At 38.6% G+C, this 6,648-nt stretch overlaps 1 pseudogene; it reads right to left on the bottom strand.

Moving 5' to 3' along the window:
- Positions 1-1,905: 1,905 nt before the first annotated feature.
- On the bottom strand, positions 1,906-5,680 carry LOC146905846 (PKS-NRPS hybrid synthetase cheA-like; annotated as a pseudogene).
- Between the last annotated feature and the right edge of the window lie 968 nt (positions 5,681-6,648).

Here is a 6,648-nt window from a genome sequence, read left to right as displayed (position 1 = left end):
GAAGATAAAAATGATGTTAATTCCATTGATATGATAAATAATTTGTGATATTTCAATTATTAATAGTCAGATTTATAATTATACACAATATAAGTATTTTGATGTTCAAAATAATACAATTGATTTTGCTAACTTACTTTTTTTTTATTCGGTCATTTATTTATTTCATCCATTTCATTTAAGATAATAGCTAGGATACATGTTGGGATATTAGAAAAAATGTGAAAAATTAGATAAAGGTGGAGCCACCCTAGCTTGTCTCATTATGAACTTAAGATCAGAGTTCATAAAATTTGTACCAAGCAAGCGTCTACAATAGTTAATAGAGAACTGCTAGGGGCAGTCTCTCACACACTCGCGGTCAAACACTCGCCCATATGCTATTGCCACATCAGCATACTTTTAGATCTTAAACTAGGCAACCGGCTCTTTCTTTTTTTATTTTTAATTTTTATGGGCAAGAAGGGAAAAGTTCGCTCTCATCTCTTCCAAGTCCAATCCATCAAACACCACTCTCTCTTCCGTTTAAATCTCTCTCTACTGTGAAAAAAAATCAACCTCCCTTAAAACACAAACTGCTCCCTCATCCTCACACTCACCCATCTGTATCTCACACCTCCAATCAAACTCCAGTTGTCCACAACACAGGTAACCACAACCACAACGTTGTTGTGCTTTTTCGATCGATCAAGAATAAGGATTTATCCAGATCAATAACTTCCTTAGATCTTGAATCTGACACTCACAACAAATTATTTCTACCAAAGATTAACAACACACAGAGATCAGGAAAAGTAAGAGTACTAATTTCACAAAATTTGTATTATGTAACGAGATTCAAGACATAATTGGCTTTGTTCTGGAAAAAAAAAAACATAAGAGAGGGATGGTTTTGGTTCTGAAGCTTTACCATGATGCAACAGAGAGGTGGGGATTTTTTTTATTGGAGATGCAGAGCACATGAAAATGGGTGTTTCTGGATTTTTATTATATTAAAAAATAAAAAGCTAAAATTGCTTCAACCGACTTCACCGGTTAACCGGTTTAAATTTAAAAAAGTTGACTGATGTGTGCCTATGATCAGGCGAGTGTTTGACCGCGAGTGTGTGAGAGACTGCCCCTAGCAGTTCTCTAGTTAATAATTGTAGTGAAATCGGAGACACCATTATGCTTTCCGTAAATACTGTCTACCACTGTCTTGTAATAAACTTCAAAATCCATACTCAACAACTGTAAATCTTACACCCATTCCATGGAAGCAAAAATTCTAGAGTATTACTTTTCCCACCCTATGCATTTCCTCGCGCGTCCTATTTTTTTCCAATTTTACCCTCGGGACATTCCGGATTATATATTCCGGATTGCAACAGTGCACAGAACTGAAACAGATTTGCATGTCATTGTGGTTTTTATCATTTTTTTCCAATAAATCATTATATATGTTTGTATAAAAGACAATTAACTTAAATATTATATCAAAAAATGATTTATATATATATATATATATATATATATATATATATATATATCATTATACCAAAAAAAATTGAATTTATATCATTACACATTTCACCTAATGATATACATTTCAACTAAACTAATGATATATATCTAATCTATGGCGCTGAAAGATCAATGTGACTATCATCCACTTCAACCTTCACACCAGGAGCAAGACCAGCACCAACCCTCTCATCGGGATCAAGATTTTCAACAATGTACAATTCTTCATCATCTTCTATGACCGCTACACCCGCCGCCCGACTTAGCTCATTATAATATGCCATCCGGGTGACATATCTATCAGGCCAGGTGTCTGCATCCTCTCGATGGTATTGTCTCCATAGAGCGGAAGTGGGAGGAATCGGACAACCATCCTTCAATTTCAAGGCCATAAAATGGTTGTCATTCACATATGCCAGACATATCAACGGATCGATAGTTGGAGGCGGCAGTGGACCACATAGAAGGAAAAAAGGTTTCTGATTTCCCAATGGACAACACAACAATTGTTTGGCTGAATTTCTGTGCGATGAGGAACCCCATATCCGGCAATGTCATCCATTTATCCGGTGATGCATTGCCAATACCGGAGTAGGATAGAGCGTCTAAGACCTCTTTATACCACATATCATCATTAATCATCCTCTGATAGCGGCCATTTTTTGCACCGATAAGCTCTTTGTAAAGGTTGTACCGGACTAATACGTGATCATCAACAGTCAAGTTACGTAGGACTGCAACTGCTCGGAACCCACAATGGCCATCACCGGGTACATCTGTAACATTTTCAATAAAGCCATGCATCCAAATTGGGATTTTGTCTTTGTGTCGTAGGTGGACTTCAACGGGTGTTGGCTTCTTTGGATTTTTTGGAATTGGCTTAGGAGGAGTAGGAGACATGTTGCTTTTCCGTGCACTCTTTATACTCGTCCCTGTTGACCGTGTCTGTGAACCCTGTGTTTCTTGCTCCTGGGAGTCAACAATCTCCCATAGGGAAGGGGACCGCCTTGTCGATCGAATGCTTTGCTTATCTTTCTTTGGAGCTCCTTTGGTGGTGACCTTATTTGGCGGTGGACGCATAGAGGTGGTTTTCAGTAAAACAAATTGTCAGAATTGTTCTTTCAAATGCACCTTCATGTTGTAATCGGCGTCCTTGAACCGGGCCTACAATGTGTAAAAAACTGTGATTATTGTTGTTGATGGAAAACAGTCAGAAACATGCATTCTGTTACCACTACTGATACAGTTCGGATTCTATTTTCCGAACCACATAAGGTAATCCGGATTATAAAATCCGGAACTTCCTGATACACCCCATGCATGAGCCTTAAATGCATTTGAATGGGGTGTAAATGCTACCTCTTCGAATTATATTTTCCGGAACCCATCAACTATGTCCGGAGTATATAATCCGGATTGCACCAGTACAGAATACAGAAACAGAAATCCTGGGCAGAACATAAACAGAGACAGTTTTGAGAAAAAATACCTGGAGAATATCCCATTCTGGCAATAGAGAGATGTCTTCTTCTTTTTGAAGCTTCGTGTCAACCTCGTACTCGAACCTCAACCTCTTCCAGTGGGTGTGAATTTCTTCCAAACGGATGGCAGTGTCGTTCTTGATCTTCAAAGCTATCATACACGCACATGGTAATCCATAAGTGATCAAACTCAAACAACCACATCTAGATTTATTCGTACCAATTTCAAGTGCTTTATTGTACTCCACTACGAGATGATGCAAAGCTTCCCTTGAAATGTTCCGGATCAACCTAGACCACAACACCTTGTCTTTTAACCGATGTCCAAGCATGATAATGCTCGTCTGAAACGAAGCATGTATTGCGGTATGTTGCAACTCTAGCATGTCATGAACGGATTTCCAGTTTGTGCTCAAATCACCCATACTACTACTCAGATACTTTTTCAACCGAGCGTGTGGAGATTCAGCTCTGTTTCTTGTAGTATTCCCCATATGAAGGTTTTTGTCAACCCAAAACCTCACAAACTTCTCCTTAACCGGATCCAAAATTGTTTTTTCAACATATTCCAAAAACTTGGGAAATTTTGCGCATACAACTTTGAATCGGGTCCAATAATCAATATATGCTTCCTCCGTTTCGGAGTCCACAATATCCATCCATTCAGCCATCATAGTCTTCACCACCGAAGCCATCTTGATCGCTTCCCCATTCTTGCCTTTGACATCCTTCACTTTGCAATCGAATTTACACTTTGCTCTCACATTTTGTCCAATGTGATATGAGCACAACAGAGTAGTAGCTTTATGGAAAACCTTTTCCACAACATTGATCAAAGCATTGTCTCGATCAGTGACAACTACTTTGGGATAGAGATCTTTGGAGTGCAACATCTCACGACACCTCTCAGGAGCCCAATAAACATTGTCTTGCCTCTCAGACAACATATAGGCAAAAGCAATAGAGTATGTTTTCATGGTAGAAGTATTACCGACAAACTCAAGCAATGGAAGACGATACTTGTTTGTCTTGTATGTTGAATCCAACATAAGCACCGTGGACAACGTGTTAAACAACTTGATAGAATCTGGATGTGCCCAAAAAACATCACTGACTTCATCAGAATCATGATACTTCCTACAATGATAAACGTAACCATTATCAAACAAAGACTTCAAGAGATGTTGCATGTCATTCCTCGTACCCCTAATGGACCGCCTATACTTTTAAGTAGCATTATAAACGTGTTTGATGGTAGTTGAAGTGGTACGGTTCCTCTTCTTTAAGTTGGTAAGCATTTGCCTCGGAGGAACATTTGATTCCACCATCTCTTCAAGGTGAACACGTTCATTTGGGTTTAGACGATCGGCGATTTTATGACCTTTCAACACATCTGTCATGCCATGGTTGTGTTTACCATCACCAACTTTGAGGCTCCAATCACCACCGATCAACAAATAACCTCTCAGCTTAAACGGACACTCGCATTTAACCGAACCAGCTATCTCACGCCCACTTTTTCTCATGTACTCGGTGTATGAACCTCCCCTTTCACATATCAAAGTAACAAATGTGTTTCTTCCGTTGCCACTGTTATCGGATTTACCAATAACAGTGGAAAAACCAAGCTTCCTAGCTTTCTCCCGAACCCACTCCAACAAATCATTGCGTGTTGCAAACCTGTGTTTGGTGGTAAAATGTTCTCGTTGGTCAATACAAACAGCAACAACTGGAGGAATAGGAGGAGGAGCATCCTCTACTTTCGGGGGTGGTGGTGGGGGATTCTCGGATTTGGCATTTGCGGAATCATGCACATCTTGAAGTAAAAGAAGCGGCAACACAACAGGAGGTTCATTCTGAGGTCATTTGGGGGATCAACAGGAACAACCATGACTGAAAACAGTGTGAAGCAGAGTCAGAAAATGGACACAGTTTCTGCACTGGTACAGTCCGGAACACGTAATCCGGATCACTTGACTGCAGTCCGGATTACATATTCCGGAAAAGTACTGCAAAGATCATACAACGTGATCAAATGTTAATCGCCTAAAAATCGACTAGGGAAAGGTTTATATACACATTACCTTTGCATTCAGTCGAAAATGATGATGTTAACCCCCCTTGATGGCCAGATTGCTGCTCCAAACCATCATTTCGCTCAAATGGAGTGTTTTTTAGAGGTGTGGTGAGTGTTTTTTATAAAGGAGGTCTGCTTCAGCTAGGTCCTGGAGAACTATATATAACCTAGTTGTCCAGATCACTTGACTGCAGTCCGGATTACATATTCCGGAAAAGTACTGCAAAGATCATACAACGTGATCAAATGTTAATCGCCTAAAAATCGACTAGGGAAAGGTTTATATACACATTACCTTTGCATTCAGTCGAAAATGATGATGTTAACCCCCCTTGATGGCCAGATTGCTGCTCCAAACCATCATTTCGCTCAAATGGAGTGTTTTTTAGAGGTGTGGTGAGTGTTTTTTATAAAGGAGGTCTGCTTCAGCTAGGTCCTGGAGAACTATATATAACCTAGTTGTCCAGATTACGTTTTCCGGAAAGAAACGACTACTTTTCCCGCCTGGTTTAAATACAGGGTGTGCGGATTTTCTTCTCCGGAATACAACCATTGTGTCCAGATTATGTTTTCCGGATTGTATTTCACCCTGACCAAAGCCATGTTTCGCAAGTCCCATGGGGCAGGGTGATTTCCAAATGCTTTCGGATTATATGATCCGAATATTGTCCGGATTACATAGTCCGGATAAAGGGTATTTTGGTCAAAAAACAGGGCGCGCGAGAAGGCCATAGGATGGGAAAAGTAATACTCAAAATTCTAAGTGCTTCTCCAATATTAACATCAATAATAGTAGAAAACCATTCAGTTTGAGCCAACACAAATGTGTCATGGTCATCTCTAATATAAATACCGACACCCACTTTATCAAGTGAAGTATAGAAAGAAGCATCAACATTAGACTCTTAGACATTTTCAAATCGAACAAGAACAGTTCCGCTACTATAATGAATCATATCTAAAAGATAGACTAATTTGTCCTCCAAATTAATTAATTTAAGTATTATTTTTTGTTGATAACTAAATTTGTCCTACAAATCAGTCATTTAAATTATAAAATATTTACATTGCTACCTATTTTTTCAGCCAAAATCGTTAAAAAGTCTTTATGGACAATTTAACATTGAGGTGGTACGTTTAAACGTGCTTATGACATCAAACATAATTATTTACGCACAATTTTTTAATTCAAGCTAAGTCTAATTTTACATTAAATATTTCATCAACAATATTATAAGTAAAGTAATCGATTAATTTTGTTTTAAATCAAAACTGAGTAATACACCTATAAACCATATTTTTGAGAGTGATGAATTTGTACATACCAAAACGTCGACAAAAACACATTTTAACTTAGTTTGGTGAAAAAAAATAGAATTATAATACATATATTTTACATTTATGGTGTTGGTGGTTTTCGAGGAGATTGCGCAGTTTGCGTTTTGAACCTCTACGGCGGCGTGCTTGTAGACTTGGTCCAGGCACGGGTGTAGGTAATAGCAATTGGGGGCAGCTGACCCCACTTCTTAAGATTTTTTTTAACAAATAACCCTTTATTTTATATGTTGACCCCACATCAAATTAATA

This window comes from Medicago sativa, chromosome 7 (genome assembly GCF_051527215.1).
Source record: "Medicago sativa cultivar Bolivia chromosome 7, Bolivia_mono, whole genome shotgun sequence".
Taxonomy (NCBI): Eukaryota; Viridiplantae; Streptophyta; class Magnoliopsida; order Fabales; family Fabaceae; genus Medicago; species Medicago sativa.
Note: the sequence above shows the minus strand (reverse complement) of the source record. Positions and strands in the feature narration are given on the sequence as shown.